This window comes from Pezoporus occidentalis, unplaced genomic scaffold, assembly GCF_034315485.1.
Source record: "Pezoporus occidentalis ecotype Australia unplaced genomic scaffold, CSIRO_AGI_Poc_V1 ctg40, whole genome shotgun sequence".
Taxonomy (NCBI): Eukaryota; Metazoa; Chordata; class Aves; order Psittaciformes; family Psittacidae; genus Pezoporus; species Pezoporus occidentalis.
In genome coordinates, this window is record NW_026915725.1 from 2022875 (window position 1) to 2043515 (window position 20641).

Sequence of the window (20641 nt, forward strand, 5' to 3'; positions counted from 1 at the left end):
ATCTAAGCATCACTTTCTCCAAACCTATTCCTGTGGCAACGCCAAGAAGCATGCCATGCTGTTTTGTCAGACAACTCTATTACAACCTTTGACTCCCTCCTTTATGCTTCAACAGCATCCTCTGTTAGAGCAAACAGAAAGCATGCTGTCTACCTTTTCCTTAGTTTATTCCCAGCCTGCTGCTTCCATCAAGGGCAAAATTATCTAAAACATCTGGAAAGATTAAGATTATCCATTTGCAAAGGGAGGTCTGGCAGTCCTTTCCATCTAACTCCTTCAAAACAGTATATGAACCCTTCCTTAACTGTTTCTCTTTTCAAGGATTCCAGATTTTTTGTTTTACAATAAGCCAAATTCAGAACCACTCCAGACAGAAGAATTGCCAAAAGTAACATCCACAGACTGACTGAAAAACATTCACCACCCACCAGGACCGGTGCATTGTCTGCCCAGAGCCGGCCCCAGATACTGCCATCCAAAACCAGTCTGACAGGCCTGGTGTTAACCCAACTTCTGTCACTCAAAACCCTAACCTCTCCTAGATCAAAATCCTGAGCTAGCTCAATACCTCAAAAGTTACCAGCTACTGCAGAAGAAATCATGGAATGGTTTGGTTGGAATGGAAATTAAGGATCATCTAGTTCCAAACCCCCTGCCAGGCAGGGACACCTTCCACTAGACCAGGTTGCTCAAAGCCCCATCCAACCTGGCCTTAAACACTTCCAGGGATGGGGCAGCCACAGCTTCTCTGGGCAACCTGTGCCAGTGCCTTACCACCCTCACAGTGAAGAACTTCTTCCTAATGGCTCATCTAAACCTCTTCTCTTTCAGTTTAAAGCCATTCCCCCTTGTCCTGTCACTATAAGCCTTTGTAAAAAGTCCCTCTCCAGATTTCTTGTAGACCCCTTTAGGTACTGGAAAGCTGTTCTAAGGTCTTCCTTGGAACCTTCTCCTCTCCAGGCTGAACAAGCCCAGCTCTCTCAGCCTGAATTCATAGGAGAGGTGCTCCAGCCCTCTGGTTATCTTAGAGGCCCTGCTCTGGACTTGCCTGAGTAGGTCCATGTCCCTCCTGTGTGTTGGGGTCTCAGAGCTGAATGCAGTACTGCAGGTGGGATCTGACAAGAGCAGATTAGAGGGGGAGAATCACCTCCCTCAGCCTGGCTGCTTGGACAATTTCTCTGTATTCCTCCCAGGCTATCTGTCCTTGCTTCCATGCTCTGTATCCTTCCTTTTTGTGTTTGACTTTGTCAGGAGCTCCTTGTTCATCTACGCTGGCCTCCAGTGTTTTTGTTTGACTTCCTCTTCATCACAATTCATCAATCCTGAGTTCGGAGGTGGTGATCCTTGAATATTAACCGGATTTCTTGGGTCCCTCTTCACTACAGGGCTTTGTCCCATGGTATTCTACCAAGCAGATCTCTCAAGAGGCCAAAGTCTGCTCTCCCAAGGTCCATGTTAGCGAGCTTGCTGTGTGCTCTCCTTGCCACCCTAAGGATCTCAGACTCCACCATTTTGTGATCACTGTAGCCAAGCCTTAAGCTTCGCATTCCCCAGCAGCCCCGCTGTGTTGGTGAGAAGAAGGTCCAGCATAACACCTCATTGGCTCCTCTATCACTTGGAGAAAGCCATTATCATCACTGCATTCCAGGGATCTCCCTGATTGCTTATGCCCTGCTGTGTTGTCCCTTCAACAGGTATCAGGGTGGTGGAAGCCCTGCCACAAGGACCGGGGCTTGTGAACATGAGGCTGCTCCTATCTGTCTGTAGAGGGCCTCATCTGCTCGGTCTTCCTGTTCGGGTGGCCTGTAGCAGACATTCACTATAATGTCACTTGTACCTGCCCACCCTTTAATCATGGCCTGTAAACTCTTGATTGGCTCCTCATCCATTCCCAGGCAGAGGTCCATACACTCCAGCTTATCACTGACATAGAAGGTGACACTCCCTTCCTTGTCTCCCCTGCCTATCCTTCCTGGAGAGCCTGCATCCTTCCATTCCAACACTCTGGTCATAGGAGCCGTTCCACCACCATTTGCACAGAGGCATTTAAGCTGGGTCCCCAGTGAAGCTGACTTACTGGGTGGAGTGTCTGGGAATCCAATGTGCTGTCCTTTAGGTGCTCTCCTGCTGACCTGTGATCCCTCTCCAGGCTCAGGGTATCCATTGCTATCACTGCCGTCAAACTGGTAGGACTGGGATGAATTGAGGTTCCCACATCTCCCAGCAACTTTACTTTAAAGCCCTCTTCACCAACTTGGCAAACCTATGACCAAATACTGCAATTCCTTCTCTCTGCAAAGCCATTACTATTCAGGTACTTACACTGTAGCATCAACAGCTTATCTGGTGCAGATAAATCTCTGTATCTCTTCTGATTTAAAAAGGACAGTCAAATGGATTTTGTCATACAGCTCCTCCCTTATTTTAAGCAAGCCCAGAAAAATCTTCTGTTCTCAGACTAGTGGGTACTGGTATAAAACTGCATCTTTCCCTGGTAATATAAGCCTCCAACCCTGCACACTGCTATTACCTATAGCCTTGTAGGAAATAAGAGGAGTTATGAGTAGTTTTTTTGCCTATCAACAGTTTAAAGTGTTAGCAAACATCTTCGTTCCACTACCTTTGCCTACATTTATTGAGAAGAGTATCCAATTGTCCCAGATTGCTACCAACCACCACCAGCATTTCAGAAGATAAAACTAACCTTAACCATGACTATGCTCAAATATGCCATTCACTTACCGTCACTTCCCAAATGTTACTCTCGGAGATATCCTAGGAGAAGTTTCACAGCTCTTATCAGCCAGAATTTAAAGGAGGGAGAGAACAACAGCATGAAGCATGCACAGGCACGTTATGGGAGAAAGCAAAGACACTCCTTCTTGCCTCACCAGGATGTAGCAACTTCCAGTGACTGCAGCCGAGCCCCTTCACCAAACTGGTTTGTGCATTGAAGGGTACGTCAGGAAATTAGAGACACATCATATGCTTCTGTTGTGGCTACGTGCTTACATGTATTTTTTTGCTAATACATATGATCAGAAAATACACACTACATGTTTTTTTTGTTACACAGGTGTAAATAAAACATCATGAATATATAACTAAGTAACCTTTTTCCCCAGGCGCTCAGCCTTTTGCAGGCTGAAAATATATGCTGTTAATGCATGGCTCCTCTACAACAGTATTTACCCTGAAAAAATCCTTAGAACAATATATGTTCAAACCCCTTGGTAAAGGAAAATTTAAGCTTAAATTAGGAGCAGAAAAATGTAAAGGTAGTTTATATGGAGTTACAGAAAATTCTTTGTAATGAATCCACAGACACAACTCCTTCAATAATGATTATTAAAAAAATCCTATCTCTTGATCTTCATTGTTTATAATGAAGTTTGGTTATTACGCAGATTTTAATTAGTACAAGTCAGGATAAGACAACTGTGAAGACAACTTTTTAGCTCAACAATGCTATCCCCTGAATCACTAATTCAGTTTCAAAAACTAAGGAGTTTTTGAACTCAGTTCCTACCTTACCAAGTACAGCAAAATGTGGAAACTTCTCCTGACCTCTACCACGCCAGGATGCTACCCTGATGTCCTGCGCCACAGCTGCACTGACCGAAATCCTCATCCTTGCTCTTTTCTTTGCACACAGACTGAAAACAGAGGAATTGAAAACACAACCATCCAGGAAGAACGTCTGCAGTGACTGCTGGGATACTGCACTTTGCAGTGTAGTGACTGATTGGGATGACAGAAGTTTGCTGTCTCCAGCAGTGATTTCCAAGTGTGCTGCTGTATGTAGGACACTTGCAGTATTCAGATAATACTGAAAACCTACACAGGTTATACTGGCACCACCAGATAGCTACAATAGCCCTCTCTCCCCTGGTCTGTGACTCCTGCCTTATAATATATCACCTCACTTCTAGGGTGATGTAACACCCCAGTTACACCCACTTCTGGGGTGATGGGAGGGTAACAGGAAAGCCTCCAAGTGACAGAGCCCCACGCACCAATCTGTGCTTCTGTATGTATTTTTGTCCTCCTTAAGTTCTATACAGCTCTAACCAGGTACTCTTCTATGTAGAGATCAGCACCCTTTCCTTAAGATTGCTTCCAAGTATGCAACAGACTCAGCCCAAAATCCAGAGCTGGCAAAATCCATCATCTGTGCAATTCCACTCGGAGCAGGGTCCTGCAAGCATCCTCTATCACTTATTCTGGCTGACACTGTACATCTCTGTTCCTTCCCTCCTAGATATGAAAGGAATTAAGCCTTTGGAAAATAGCAAGTGATTTACATGCATTATTAATACCTCTTGGTATAACAGTATTCAGTATGTCACTTTTTGTTGCTTCACATCAATCACAGTCTCTTAGATTTCAGAGGAATATTCGCCCACTCACTGGGTAAAGCCAAATGTTACAAAAGGAAATTCTGCTCATTCCTTGACTGAAATTAATTATGCTTTTATAAATATATAGTCTGGTAGATCACAGGTATTTTGGAATAAATTAAGTATAAAAAAATCATTATAGGCTACATTTTTTATACAGCACTGGCATTTTACACACAATTTCTATCATCAATGATAAGGATTAATCAAAATTATTCTAATCATAAAAAAAAACCAAAAACCTCAAAACCCTTTCACAGTATTTCTCATAAATGCAGTCAGGTTACTTATAATGTTATATATCATAGAATGATTTGGGTTGGAAGGGACCTTATATATCATTCAGTTCCAACCCCCTGACATGGGCAGGGATACCTTCCACTAGACCAGGTTGCTCAATGCCCCATCCAGCCTGGCCTTGAACACTGCCAGGGATGGGGCAGCCACAGCTTCTCTGGGAAACCTGTGCCAGTGCCTCACCACCCTCATAGTGGAGAACTTTTTCCTAATAGCTAACCAAAATCTCCCCTCTGTCAGCTTAAAGCCATTCCCCTTGTCCTATCACTACATGCCCTTGTAAAAAGTCCCTCTCCACATTTCTTGTAGGCCCCTTTATGTACTGGAAGACTGTTATATGGTCCCCCATCCCTTGAGATTTCTTCAGGCTGAATAAGCCCAGCTCTCTCAGCCTGTCTTCATACAAGAGGTGCTCCACCCCTCTGATCACCTTTGTGGCCTCCTCTGGACTCGCTCCAACAGGTCCTCATCCCTCTTGTGTTGGGGTCTCAGAGCTGAGTGCAAGACTCCAAGTGAGGTCTCACAAGAGCAGAGTAGAGGGGCAGGATCACCTCCTTCAACTTGCTGGTCACGCTCCTTTTGTTGCAGCCCAGGGTATGGCTAGCTTTCTGGGATGTGAGTGCACACTGTCGGCTCATGTTGAGCTTCTCATCAACCAACACTCCCAAGTCCTGACTAGCACCCTTCTCAAAAATTTGCCCAATTTTTTTTTTACATTTTTAGGGTACTTCCTTCAAAACCTGTAATTGAAAATCGTTTGGCATTTTCTCCATCCTTTCAAAACTCAAACATACCAGCTTCTAACTCCATGAAGTCCAAACCTAGTATCAATGCATGGTTTATTTTAGCTCTGTGTGCCCCACTTTCAAACAAAAAGCCTCTAATGAGATTAAAAGGAAAAAAAAAAAAAAATCAACCAAATAGAGCAACTCACTTGGGCATCTTAGAAGATCATTTCATATCCACGAAAAAGCTTGCCTGGGACTTACAGCTCTAATACTGAGGAAATACCATATTGGCCACAAGAGCCTGTGGTTTACTTTAGCTATGGGATAATGGAAAAAACAGAACAATAAATAAATGATCATTTGTCTCCACTTTCACCAGAGTTGTATAGCATGTTAGAACAATGTAAGACTCAACTGTGTAAACCTTCATCCCTCAAAAATTATGAGCAGCTTCTCTGTGCTGGAATGTTTCACTAATCCCTGCTAAGTGATTTGCAAGGCTGAGTAGAAAAGCAGAAATGCCTTCTCTGTTCCACATCTAAGGATCATCACCCTTTTCAGTTACCTTAGGAACCAGCTATGTATGAGAGAGGATCAGAATGGGCAGTGGCCCCTGCAAGGCTTATTAAGACTTGGGCTACACTGGTTTAGTTCTATTACCAGAAAACAAAATTAAAACAACAACAACAACAAAAAAAAAAAAAAAAAAAACACACCCACATTTGTCCCAGGGACTACACATACCTAAAAGCAATGTGATCAGTCTTTGCTGTGAAAATGTCACAGTCACTCAACTCTGTCCAAATGACAAAACCAGAAATAACTATTAGAAATAAGTGGACTTGAAATGATTTCTAAGAACATCTGTATTTAAACTCCAGAATAGCTAAACCACAAAACGTGTTTAATACTAGTAAGCTCTGCAATTAAATGACATTTAATTCCTTAGACATAGACCTACTTACCACCTAACAAGCCTTTAGTGCTAATACATTAAAATCTAACTTACATTCTCAAAAGCCAATACAAGGAAATGTGAAAGGAAATACAAGGAAATGCTTACAGGATATAAGGCAACTTTAACCCACGTATCAAGATTACACTTCAGGAATGCTACTCAAGACAAACACCCATTTCTGGTTTGGGGCTAACACATTCCCAAACCTTGAGTGGTTGAAGGCACACCAGATGACTGCCTACCAGTACCACTGGGTGCTGCTGTGGAAGTCTCATCTGTCCCACCATTCCTCCTGAGATACGCTGACCTTCTTGGCTGTAAGTCTCAAGGCAGACACAAAAATTGCTCTGTGTGACTATCTTAAACGTTTCACCTCAGATGATGCTAATCATGTCATGGCAGACACGAAGGGGAAGAAAATGAGTGTGAGGATTTGTCTGAGCGCAGTAAATGTTCTTCCTTCTGCTCTCCCCAACTCCTGCACATGCAAATTACTCCCACTTACAGCCTTCCCGTTTCAGTGGAAATCAGAGGTGACACCTGAATTAATCTGCTTTCTGTCAACCTCTACTTAACCTACTCACACCCAGTCAGCTGCACAGCATCTAAGGCAGCCTGTATTGACAACTAACTCCTGAGCAGGCTTAGCAAAGTTTTTTCTTCCCATACAATCATTCCCAAGATAAATGTTAGGTGAGCAGGTGTTGAATGTAGCCTTCAAGTGTTTCCAACTTAAAAACCTGCATGGGAGGGGAGCATCTTTTTAATAACACAGAATCTAAAATTTAGAGAGTAATAACCATTCAGACAAGATCTTTATCTTCTGTAATGATTCAATAGCTCCTTGCTGCAACTGACTGGAAGTTAACCATCAAATGAATTCAATGTTTAATGTCACAGTACATATTTTTTTCATTGTTCCAGGACATCAGTTCACCATCATACTGAAAAAAAATAAGAATGCAATTTATAACTAGGGAATTGATTAAGACACCTTCATATGACCTCACCACTCACATCACTTATCAGTAAAGCCAGAGTACCAATTCACATATTGTTTTTTTACCTAAAATTCTGCGTACACAAATATTTTAACCTTTCCCTAAGGACCCGGTCTCTCTGCTGCCTGCAGTAGGGCTTCGAAATTCAGTCATAACAAAGCCTTGACCTTAGATGTACGCCTTCTGTCATGTTGTGACATTTCCATCTAGGTTCTGGGAACCGAAAACCTTTACAAACCTTCACTTGCCTTCTCAAAATGAAACACTAGAAGCATTTTTGGCATGACTGAACACAAATCCCTTCCCTCAGTTATGCCTTGCCACCTCCCCTCTCCAGGGAGATCCAGTCCAAACCCACGCTGGCAGCTGATCCCGCTTTCTGAAGGATAAAAGTGGCCAACAAATGGGATGCTCCTACAAAACTTTAACTCAAACAGCCCATGCCAGTATTGAAGAAGCAGCTTCTTACCAAAGGAGGGCAGAGGAAGGAGCAGAATGAATATAGGTCAGAAAACTTCCATCTCCCCCATCATCTTCACTGGGTGCTACCACACACTTTTCCCTAGCTGCAAGCTCCAAAGTGCTGTCACCAAAACATTGGGGCTGAAGTTCCAGAACTTCATGCCTCATAATGGCTCCCAGCTCAAGCAGAGACAGGATTGTCACAGCCCTTGTTCTTACCTCCACCCACATTTTAAAGTGCAGCTTTTCCTGATTGGAAGTTAATACCTGATTCAGAAAGTCCAATTCTTTCAAAAGTGCCAGAAAGTTCATTTATATCTAGTTACAGTTTTATGAACTCTTTAAAATGCAAAAGTTGGAGCTAACTTCAACATTAATTGCCTGAATATTCAGCCAAATTGCTTCCCTGCTCCCAAGTCAGAGGGTAAAAAACCAGGCTGATGCATCTCAAGGTTTGCAAATATAATTGCTTTGGCATCCATAGCTGTGAAGTACTGACAGCTCTTCATAATATCCAGTCTGCTTGAATATTCAAAAGTTAGACTTCAGGGATCACTTGAATTGATGTAGTTTTCCTCTTTTTCTTTATTTTTATTTTTGTTATGGGTTTGGCTCTTTTATACAGTAAACTGGACTTTATGCATGCTTTCCTCTACTAACAGTGATATATTATGATACGGAAAAAGTATACACGAACACACAGCTATCTATCTCATCAAAAAAACATTATCACAAACTCAAAATAGGCAACAAAACTCAGATACAGGAAGAGAGTTTTTAGTTTTAGCTGTTTTTCTAAAAACAATTACCTTTAGGTTCAGTGCCATCCCTTAAATATCATTTCTCTGCTTTCCAAAACAGCTACCAGTGGTGCTCTCCCCTTCTTCAACTAGCAGTTAGCCATGAACTGTGAGAACACAAAATGCGCTCAGCATAATTTGATTAGGATTCTAATTTATATTTGTTAGCAAATATTCCTACATTAAAAATTTATTAAACCATCATTCATCCATTTGTAAGTAATTTCAGTCAATCATGAACACAACATCTCTTTTTCAGCAGCAAAAGCTGCAGTGGTTGACAAGCACATAAAAATGGACTTTTTGTACACACCTACTCTAAGTTTCTGCTTCAGGGAAGGAAGAGTGAACAGTTTTCCTCTGCCCAGATACATACTGTGAACAGTGCAACTGTCTGACAATTTATCAAGTATGATTTGCTAAGAAAAGTAAAAGTCAACTGGAATATCTTAAAAGAAATCACAGGGTTGTTTCTGAAGAAAACCTCCCAGTATTCTATAGGAAATACTCATGGCAGCCCCTGAAGTATTTATTTCTTTTTTAATTCAAGTTCTAAACAATTAGCATCTCCTCTTCCACCTCCTTGCCCCTGACTGGATGAAACACCACTTCTTTTCCTTAGCCTACGCTACACCCACTTAACAAAACTGTGGGTGCCTAAGTGTTGAAGCACTTGACATGTTAAAATCGTTTTTAACAGCTTCATTTACAACTGAATGCCTGTAATTTCCTAACATGTCCTGAGGCAGTTTCCTAAACTGTATCATTATCCCGACAAGTGATCAGGGATAGGGCTAAGCAAGGTTTAAAATCTTATCTACAGCGCTCCTTCGGGGCTCTTGAAGAGTCTTCCTAGTTATGTGGGTTCTTAATACGAATGGGGCTAAAATGTTTTTCTATTCTTTCTTTGGCATTACCTTTCCACCGTATATTTTCCACAACTAACAAAGTCACTGCCCGTTTTAATATGTACACATATTAATTTACAATTAATATGTAAAAATTTTAATATGTACAAATATTTTTATTGCCTCTTTTGAATCTTTTCAAAATGTTCTATCATTAATTTCATAACACCTTCTTCCAAAAGGCTCTTCTCCCTTTTTGTATGCTTAATCTTTCTAACACTCTACCTCCACTAAATTTTACAAGATTATTGTAAAACATTTCAGAAATGGAAAAAAAAAAAAAAAAAGACATTTTGTCACATTAAGTACATGTCTCACTGTTTCAGTAAGGGGAAGTAATCTGCAACCACAAAAAAGCTATACACTGGGGGGTTTTTTCCTCCCCTCCTTGAAAATGCAGTGCAGAATTACTTTGAACATCTGGGCAGCAAAGGGAACTGGATGTTTTCATGTAGTGCAAGTAGCTCAGCAGGGTTATTTTGCCTTCTTTTTTATCTTCTTCACAAACTGATAAAAATGGGGATTGCTTCTTTAACTTATCGTACTGAACACAAAAAAAAAAAAAAAAAGAAAAGAAAACTGGATCCTGCTTCTGCTTTTGACTGAATTTGTGTATTTATTTGAAAATAACAGGATGAACCACAGCTGTTGGACAGACTCACTGTACCTGGGAGAGACTCTGGCCATTCAACACAAAGATCTGTAAAACTACTGAAAATTACAATCAAGAGATAATTTGGGGTTAAAATGCTCATAGAAATAAAAATACTGCTTTGAAAGACATCTCCAGTTACAGGTGTTCTTGTCTATTTGTTGGTTACATCAGTGTGATCATGCAGCACCCACCCTCATCCACACTTTTGGCTATTTATGCTTTCAAGACAGTGCACAACCATCAAATACTTGAACTTTCTCTACTGATGTATAGCCTGAATATGCCATAGGATGACTATGCCAACAGCTGTCAATCAAGGTAACAAAAGAAATACATTCAAGGGCATATTGCATTTCATATGGAGCCTGATTTGAAAGACTTGCTCTAGCTCCCAGAAGAGCATTCTCTTCAGACAAGTGTTAGTACTGATTTTTCTGAGTGGGTTCTGACTTTGTGTGAAGCCAGCTCCCAGGGATGCCTCTGGGTGACTGGTATGGAGGTCTTCTGGTCCTCTTCACAGCAAGCAGGGGCTGGTGATGTCCTGGAAAAACTGCTCAGAGCTGGAGCCAAACAGATGACCTACGCTATGGGGTTTCTACATAGTGGTGCCGTGAAGTCCATAAACACAGAAATCCTGCATGAGTAATATCTGCTCTTCTCCAAAAGATGTCACCAAGCACGTGACAACCTCTCATGCAAGAAATCTGTTTCCTGCGTTTATTGGCTAACTTTGATGAAAAAGAAGCTTCTATAACTTTGCAACATGTCAAAACAGAAGACTGAGCTGGATTCCAGTCAGTCACAAACCAAATTAACATCCAAGATCTAGCTCTAAAAAGCATCAGTGTAATTTTAATTTATAAGTTCCATGGCCATGTTTGATTTGCAAAGTTGAAACACATCCTTCGCCACACTTCTAAACCTATTGATGTCAATAAAATCTAAGATTAAGTGAGAATTAACATTAGTTCTCTAGGTGCAGTGCAGAATCCCATTTTAAATTCTCTTTTCTGATTGTAAGAAACATAAATAACAAAACATAGTAAAGAAAATGGAAAATGAAATAGGGAATCTAGCCCTAGACAGCCACATTTTTTTCCTCACATAATGTTACTTCTGGCACATTTAACTTAAGAAAACAGAGGTAAACAGGAATAGGAATAAAAGAAATACTATTGCTATAAATTTAGTGATAATGCATCATATTTAGTAGAAGACAGGTTGAGTAATAGAGACACCTGGTAGTAAGACAAATTAGGCATTTCTACACTTCATGCTTTGACATTTTTTTTGCTTAAAACACGTTACTCTTCTTGACTACATGTCAAAACTAGCTATAGCTAACATCATTCAAGAGTTAACTGTTTGGTTCTGAAAATTAAATTATGAAATTTAGGGTTTTTTTTGTTTGTGTTGTAGAATGATTTTTCCATTAAAACACATTGTTAATTCAAAGTGGACATTGATTAAATATTAATGCGGTTCTGTAATGCCATTAAAAAAGTACAAACCTAGAAACAAAATATTAATGCTTACAAAATAGACTAAAATATCCCCTTGAGACAGAAATCCACAATTATTTGCATTATAACTACCAGAATAGTATTACTTCTTTTCATAAAATTACAGATTAAATTAAATTTGTCCAAACTGGATTTTTACATCCAATTGTTTTTCTTAACCATCTGTATAGTAGAAGATTCTAATGTTACTTATTCTTCACCATTTTCATATTCAATTCTATTTAGAAGGTAACAGATAGCTTAATGCACTACAGGAGGATTTTTTTGACCTAATTAAGATGACTAGAGTAAGCTTTAACATTTTTCTCCCCAGTTATTTGTTTCACAGCAGGAGCTCAATCAATTTCTTTCCCGTTGGTAGAGGGATCTATATTTCTATCTTCCATGTAAAAATTCTTAAATATTAACGATGATCTAGCAGTTGATTAACTGTATTTATTTACGTATTTATTAGCTTGAACTACTAAATGAATGGAAAGAAGAAAAAATAAACAAACTATAACTGTTAAAGGTTGCTGGAAAGTACTCAGTGAGGAAAGCATTGACAACCACTGACATGAAGCTCCAGCACAAAAACAATTAACACTGGCCAGCAATGAAAGCCATAGGTAAATAATTACTGACAAGCAGAGAAATTAGTAAGAGAAATAAGGCCCCTTGCCATTTAGCTCAAGCACCAGAACAGCTTCCCAGCTGCAGAGCTGCTCAGAGCCCTCTCTCCTGAGCACTAGAGAAATTCCCAAATGGAGACTTGTTCCATAATCTTCCCTGCAGAGTCCAACGCAGGAGGCATTGTCCAGCCCATTCACTGGAGAAATCATTCAAGGCAGGGTGAGAGGAAGAGCACAACAATTAAATAGTCTTTACAAAAAAGGATTCATTTTCAGATATCCATGCAATATATTAACTCAGAAATCTTTTCTTCTGTGCCTCTCCTGCAGATGAAGCATGTGAAAATAAAAATAGGAGAAATGATCCTGCAAAGAATACATGTAGAGCCCCCAGCTATTACAGGCAATGGAGTCACCAGGCACAACCTAAGCTGCCACGTGGAGACAACAGACAGCATAAATCACCTTCACTCCCCACTTACAGTAAATCACTTTTCACCCATCTTGACCTCCCACAAATTTGCTTTGCAAAACCAGAGCTATCCAACAAGTAATCTAATCTGAGCAAGCTGAGGAACAGGAATACCTGCATGTATAAATAGCTCTCTCCAGAAAAGCAATCCAACTTATACTTTTTGCTCATTAGTGGTCTTGCACAAACTGATCAGCTCCCAGACAATTACCGAACCTGGTAAAAAAGCCCAGAAAGTTAAAATAATGGTAAAGTTACTTATGCCCATTGTTGAGGTCAAAAATAGTTCTGTGTGTCACAGAACTACTGACTGATGCCAACACAACTTGTAGCTAACCATCCTTGAAACATTCACTGGGCTAAACTTTCAGCATAATGATTTTATATATGCATTAAACAAGATGTTGTAACAGTTCATCACAAGTTTCTTTCTGCTTCATAAAAGAATGTGAAACACAGGAAATGAGAAGTCAATTGCTTTTCTCTCCCTAGATGAATGTCTGAGACACCAAGGTTGTATAACAAATGCACAAGATTCATTCCCTATAAATCAGTATCTACAGATTCACAATTTGTGTATTCCCTGAAGTGGCAGAAAGGCGTGATATGTTTCGAGGTAACATATATTGAATTTGGAAATCAGTCTAAAATGTGCTATTAACAGGGACATCCAGATACTTACCTTCAGAAGGACTTCATGCTTCTGAATTTCTTCCTCAAACTCTCTCCTCTTTCATCATTAAACACTGACGTTTTAACTCCAAAAGCACCTATTGAACAAAACAACTCTTCCATGAATATCCTTATTGAAAACAAATCTCACTTTGTTAGAACATGCAGGTCTCACAAGGCTTTGCCAGTTTGAAGACAACCAAACAGAACCTTTCAAAGTTCTCTAGGCCAGTAGAAGTCCCTAAGGTACTGGGAACCCCCCACTTGGATGTTTCAGAAGATCCTGCAGCCAGGGGAATCACAGGCCAGTGGCCAGAGCTCTGCTAGAAATTAGCATCGCCACATGAAAGCACCACTCTCGGTTTCAAATTCAGGGGGCAATTTTAGAAATTAAGTCATTCTAAACCTCTAGCAAGAGGTGCCCAATAAAAGCTAAGCATGAGCTTATTATTACATGCTCAGAAGGGACTAATAAATGCTGAAGAATGTAACTTTTAAACAGGAACCTTCCAACACCAGATTAAAATTCCCAGAGCACAGCCCAATTTACTGCCTGCGGTCTGGGACACAAAGCCACAGCCAACCTTGACGAACGCATTACCAGAATGTGCTGGAAACAGAAAGCTCTGAGCCTTTCGAGACCAAACTGCTCTATATTTTGATAGACCTTTTCCATCCTGCAGATGCTCACAACAGACTCCAAGACATCACGATATGCAAAACAGATATTAATTTAGCCTTCAGTGGGGAATGGCAGGTGGTTGCATCAGGCAGGAAAAGCCATGTTTTTATGAGCACTGCTACAAGCTGCTTGTAAATATAAAAGTGTTTACATTTGGGTTTGTGCAACAGTGATTTGAGAGAGGCAGAAGCAAGTCTCTCAGTTTGCTGAGATTTTGATGCAAGTCAGAAAAAAGCTCCATTTACTGATACTATCAAGTTCTTCAAAAAAGAAACAGATCTTCATCTCTGTTTTGTGACAGAAGAAATAGGTAGTACACAGCAAAAGGCAGCTTAGCTTAGCTTTACAAATACTAAATTGCAGGTCTGTTGTTGACAATACCAGAGGAAAAATAAGCCACGCTTAGAAAATCCATGGGATAAACACTATTATTTTGTAAGAAATTAGATTAATAATTCTCAGGAACTAAGCTCTGTTTCTAACAGAAATAAACATGAAAAAGAACCCCACTAAGTCCTAGACTCTCCAGAAGGTGACAATTCCACCAAGAGTACAATTCCACCAACCACCACTCCAAGAGTACAAGTTCAGGTATGTAAATCAATGTACAAGGAGCTTCATATCCACCAAGTTGCTGCATTTTGATGCCTCTGGTTAGCACATTTGCCTGAACACTGATTTTCTTCAGAAGCCTCTGTGCAGAAAATGCATGGCAAAACAGAAAACTCTCTTGGAAGTACAACTCTTTAGCTGAAGAATGAAAATGTAGCCCACAGAAATGCTGCAAGGTAAATTTTTATATATACACACATATATATAAATTGTGTGTGTGCATATATATTTTATTTATTTATTTATTTATTTTTAAGCAAAAATGTTTGAAACCTACAGTCAGGGTTTTTTGTTCTCCTGGTTACAGGACTCAAAATCCTATAGTTTAGAGAGAAAAGAAAAGGAGTGAAACTATTTTTTCCATTTCGGAAATCAGAAGGATGTCACAGTATAAGTGCAAGTTTCTATCCCCTTGTTGTCCCCACATCCCTCAATCCTAACATCTGTTTTCATCACAGTGTCCTGCAGATTTTCTGCTGCAGCCAGTCTGGACAAGATTCCTCCCTCGTCTAAAACTCTTTCTTTTCTTCAAGCTATTCTCTATACACAGACTCTGGGTTACAGCTGGGTTTGTTTTCTACAAATGAATGCTGCTACTGTTAAGGGAACAGACAACAGTTGTTATTTGAAGAAAAAACAACTTGTAATTATGACTTTATTTTTCATATTTTGTCCTTCCATTCTCAGCTCAAGCTGTTCAGAGTAAAAAAGGACTCTTCTTCAAAACAAAATCCAAATTTGAGGATGGATACAAATTACTATAACGTCTACACATGTGGGAGTCCTCACCATTATTTCTCTACCAGTAGTGCACACCACTTGGAAACACATCTCTGGGTATGTCCAGTAGATTATTCTTACTGCAGCTTCCATCACTTCAGGCAGGTCTCAATTCTAGCAATTACTTTCTAGCCACTGCCATTCCTGCAAGCCAGTGTCTTCTCCCCCAGTATCAGAAAGTTGCGCCCTCTAATATATGCTGGCAGACACCAATATGCAGACCCCACAAGCCAGTACCCCTTGGCCATCAGACATATTCTTGTCTTAGAGTTTATTAAAACAGCCTTTTAAACCCAAAGACAGTATAAAACCCCTTCTCAGTAAATTATATTTCATGGTTTGGAAATAGTTAGCTCCTTTGATCTTGAATTAACGGTTTTCTTCTCTTGGTTTTCTCTACATGGGTCACCTTCATACTAGCCATATAAAAAAGCTTAATATAGAGCTATATAAAGGTAGGTTCATCTTTCTCTGAACTACACACACAGGTAGATAAAGTTCAGACTTAACAACAAAGCCACTCTGTAGTGTGGAGTCTAATATGACTATACCCTGACATTAAAAGAGACTATTAGGTCCATCCCAAGCAGCCCACAGGTCCAGCCAAAAGAAGGTCACAAACCATCTACTTACACATTGAACTCTAAGCACATGCACAATCCCAAACACTCTATGCCAAACCCAGGATCTACAAAATGCTACAACAGTCAGGAAGAAGAACCAAACGCATCACTAGTGAAGAACATTACCAGTAGTGGGAATTTCTTAAGTTAAAATGCTCAGGAGATGTTAAATGATAAACCATAATCCACATTCCAAAGCAGTACTAAGTAAATTTGAAAAAAAAAAAGAGTAATTCCTAGATTATAACATCTAGTCTTAAACTCAGTCTAAATTCCACTGCTCCTTGCTTTTTCCCCGCATAAAGCCATCAGCTGTCATTACTACCTTTGGAATTGCTGCTAAGTACCACTGTCTGTGTAAGTTTGCAACCATTACATCCAAGAAGACGACAAAAATGATCATTTAAAAAGAGATAACCTCCTAAAGCCAGATGTGAATGGTTCCCACTGCTGCTGGCCAGAGGCTCTATGCTTGAATCAGAGACTGGCCAAAAAAACCCCAAACAATTAACCCAGCCCAGAAGTCCTGTCCTAAGAACACATGTCCCACATGCAAGCAAAGATCTGGGAAGTATAAGCACAAATACACAGGTATTTCAATGCACATGTACATGCAGCCAGAAGGCAGGACTGCACACGAATGTTGGATATGAAGGTCGGGCTTGACAAACCTGTTGTGATAGGGGGCACCTGTCTGGGGACAGGACAGGAGAGTGATTTGACACAAAACCCCAAAATGCCTCAAGGGGCTACATGTCTTCTCAAGCTAGAACACTGAGATCATTGCATTGTGTGTCTCCAGCAGGGTCCTGTTTTGGCATGGGGCAAGAGAGAAAATGCTGCAGCTACACACTGTGTGCAAGCAGGACAATTCCTTCATTTCAGCTTGGTCAGCTCTTTTTGTATTTCTGGCATTTGTCAGGGACCAGAGATATTGATCTATATCCTTTTTATTTGGTAAAAATTCACTTGTGGTCATACAGAACATTCTTGCTTAATGCTTAGCTAATAAAATGCACATATACTGTCATCAAAAGGAACAAAGCTGTATGTCAAATCAGCAACAGATACCTAAGCTATTTTTCAGACCACAGGCAACTCTATACACTTACTTTAATACTTCTGGAGGAATAAACTGTACATTAATGGAAAAGCTGAACATACATGAAGAGAAACTATAGTGCTAAGAGAACAGCATGAATAAGGCTATCAGTGATCTTCAAACATCAAGTGCCCATCCTGCTTCTCCTGTAACGCACAAAGTAGAGCAGCCCAGATTCAGTCACTCCCCTTTCTTCCACAAGTTGAATACATTACATTTCTTGTCTCCACACACTGCTTATGAGAAAATTAAATTTTCAGAAAAATATTTGAAGTCAAGCTATGCTTCAACTTTTGCCCCAAATTTCAGGAGGATGGGGAGGGAACAAAGTGTTTTCAGGCTTTACAGTAAGCAGCCCATCTTACAAATTCCAACAGCAAAAGAGACTGAAAAAAACCCACCTTTACAGGTGAAAAGTGTATCAGAAATGCTTCACAAAATTCAGAATGTTAATTCCTTTATTTTAGTTAACAAACAAAAATTCCATTATTACATAAGAAAATGTGAATTTCTTTCTAATCATATCATTATAGCTATCCCTGTGGCAGGATAACCTACTAAATGATGTAATGAAACAATCCTCAATTTGTGCTCTCTGCCTATGGAGTAAACAATATGACTCCTCACATAAAATCCACATCTGGTTAAAAGGCCTACATACTGAAAAGTACTTAGCTATCATTTCGAGCTAGAAACCCAGCGACAGTTTCATTAAAATCACCTGATTTAATACTCCCGATGAAATAAGATTCCCCTAAGTATTTCTGTGAGAAAACAACACGCCGCGCATTGCCAGCTGTCCTGAGTTATTACACTTGAGCCTTAGCCACAGATTGCCACACAGCAGTAAGCCAATCTACACAACTACTGCTGTATACACATGTCAGCATTCCTCTGGTGTGATAAAAACTACTTGAATACTTTGTAGGAATTAGCATAGGATACCAGAAGATACAGCATGGCCAACACCCACCCAAAATTCACAGGGGTTTAAAGACCACAGGCTTTAACCTTCTGCCTGGCCCCTCTCCAAGTCCCTATCTTTTCAACTTTATATTTGTCCATGAGGGCTTCAACAAGGTTCTGTCTAATGTTAATGGTAAATATTCATCAGTAGGTTCCCTATTCTGGAGTTATGAGCCATCATAAGTGTTTTTTAAGGAGGTGGAATAAAATTCCATCATTAATCTGTGTGGCATTTTATATATAGCAGCTGAGGGAAAGCAGATTCACAATCTCCACAGACTCATACTCTCAAATCTCTGGATTCCTTCAGGTCTTTGACCTAACACTGCCAATGCAAAAAGTTTCCACTAGATGGTGTGGGATATGTAGGACATGTAACTATTTAAATTATTAATAAATATACATTCTGTAAATGGCACTTCCCCGAGTTTCTGTTGCATTTCTCTTCCCTTCCAATAGAGAGAATCAGCTTATAGGAAAACCAAAACACATACCTTACAAAGCATTAATTCAACCTAGGATGTATGCACACTAGTTTTTCTGGGTGAGGAGAAGCAGCAGCTCTGGAATCCTATTATTCAGTGAATTACCTTAAAAATTAAGAATACTACTTTATTACTGCAACTAGAAAAGAAAAAAAAAAAAAAAATCAGTCTTCCCAGAAAAAAATGAGAGGAAAAAAAAAAGTGGAAAGCCTCTCTTTTATTTTCTCTGTCTTTTAAAGAGAGAAAAAACTAGGAAGCCCAAGTGAATGCAAAAAGCCCCTAGGGTTTGGTCAGCCCCTTTTCAGCCCACATCTGAAGTGCTATTCTGTTTTGAAACTGTGACAATGAAAAGACAGCTTCTTATTCAGGAATCTTCTACTGGGGACCTGATGTGACAAATTCAGCTTTCTCTGGCTATCAGCTGTGTCAGCATGGCACAGCACAGTGCTTCATCCCTGTCCTCAGAGCCCTGACAGCATAAGCTGGGGAAGGGGTGAGGAAATTAATTATCAGAACTGCTAGATATACTTCACCACTTATTCTTTTGTACAAATTAGTCTCAGACGATCTACACAGTTACCACTGGGGACCTGACAAGACTCAGGTACGATACAATTGCTAATTAAAACATAATTCCTTCAGAAAAGTTTGTGTTATTGAGTGAGAAAGAATGAACTCTTCTTGACTCCTGGATCACTAAATGAATTTGCACTGTGTGGAATAAATAGTAATAATTAAAAAGAGAAAAATCATAATCCACACTTATTTTTAACCTAGGCACATAGTAAAATAGAAGCCATTAAGACACAACAGCCATTAAATCCTACTGACATTTTTAGGCAATTTTCAATGCCAAATAGCATGTTAAGCCTATACATTTCTGAAAAAAAATTGAAGCAAGCACACATGATCTAACACAGAAACAGATTTATTCCCTACTGACTAATAATCAGAAACAACTGAATAAATTCAAAGTGGTGCAAAATACCACACCACAAAATACTACTGAGCATGTTCAACAACACAGGGAGAAACTGAAAAGTCCACGTGGGCCATGGCTGAAACATGAATTCTGGGGCAAGAGGGAAGGGAGCAGGCAGGACCAGTGGACCAGAAGGGACTTGGGCTCCTTCTGGCATGGCCCACAGAAAGCTCTCCAGACAAACAGACAAAGTAAAACAGGTATAGCTGTGAATGATCAGTGGATTTTTATGGGTTTTAAATTTGGGTTCACCTCTTATGGCCAGCTTCTGAATGGCAGGCAGTTACAAGGACAGCCCATTCTGAAAGGCATTGCTACAGAAAGCTCCCATTCAACTAGACTGACCTGCTGCCTCCAGATTCCCTTCCTGCCCATGGATGGGTAACAAAGCATTTATTTTTCCATGAAAAGTGAAGTGCATAGACATACTGTGCTTCCATTCTCCAATAAGAGACTAGCCCACAACTTCACAGACATCTTGCCATTCAAGAAACCCACTTTCTCAATTCTTTCAGAAAGCAAGTAATTTAATACCTCCTATACTCCAGATATAAAAAAGAAATTCACAAGGAAATGGAAAAAGAACAAGTAATCATGGGAATGAAAAGGCAGCCAGAAGATAGGACTGCTTTTGAGACAGCCAGCAATCACCAACTAAAAGGACCAGGAAAGAAAGAAAAAAAATAAAGGAAGGAGGCAGAACTCTATCAAACAAGAAAAAAAAATGAAAGCAAATGGAAAAATAGGAGAGAGTGTGCTGTGAGAAGGACATACATACTTTGAAATTTTACGCTTGGCAACTAGGATATTCATTACCATTTAAGATTAAAAAAAAGAATAATTATCTCATAAAGAATGCAACAAAGTTTAAAGAAAATCTGGTGAATTCAAGTGACTTGTGTAACACAAGTAAAAATACACC

General features: G+C 39.9%; 1 protein-coding gene across 5 annotated transcripts in view; it reads right to left on the reverse strand.

Moving 5' to 3' along the window:
* KIAA1217 (KIAA1217 ortholog) overlaps positions 1 to 20641 on the reverse strand; it is a 372954-nt gene that overhangs the window by 288249 nt on the left and 64064 nt on the right. Inside the window, exon 1 of one of the 5 annotated variants that reach the window (XM_062633615.1) lies at positions 12930 to 13029. The exons of the other annotated variants lie outside the window; for them this stretch is intronic. The gene's annotated coding sequence lies outside the window, so the exon portion shown is untranslated. Of the gene's footprint in view, positions 1 to 12929; positions 13030 to 20641 lie in introns of those variants that run through there. 5 annotated transcript variants of the gene reach the window in all.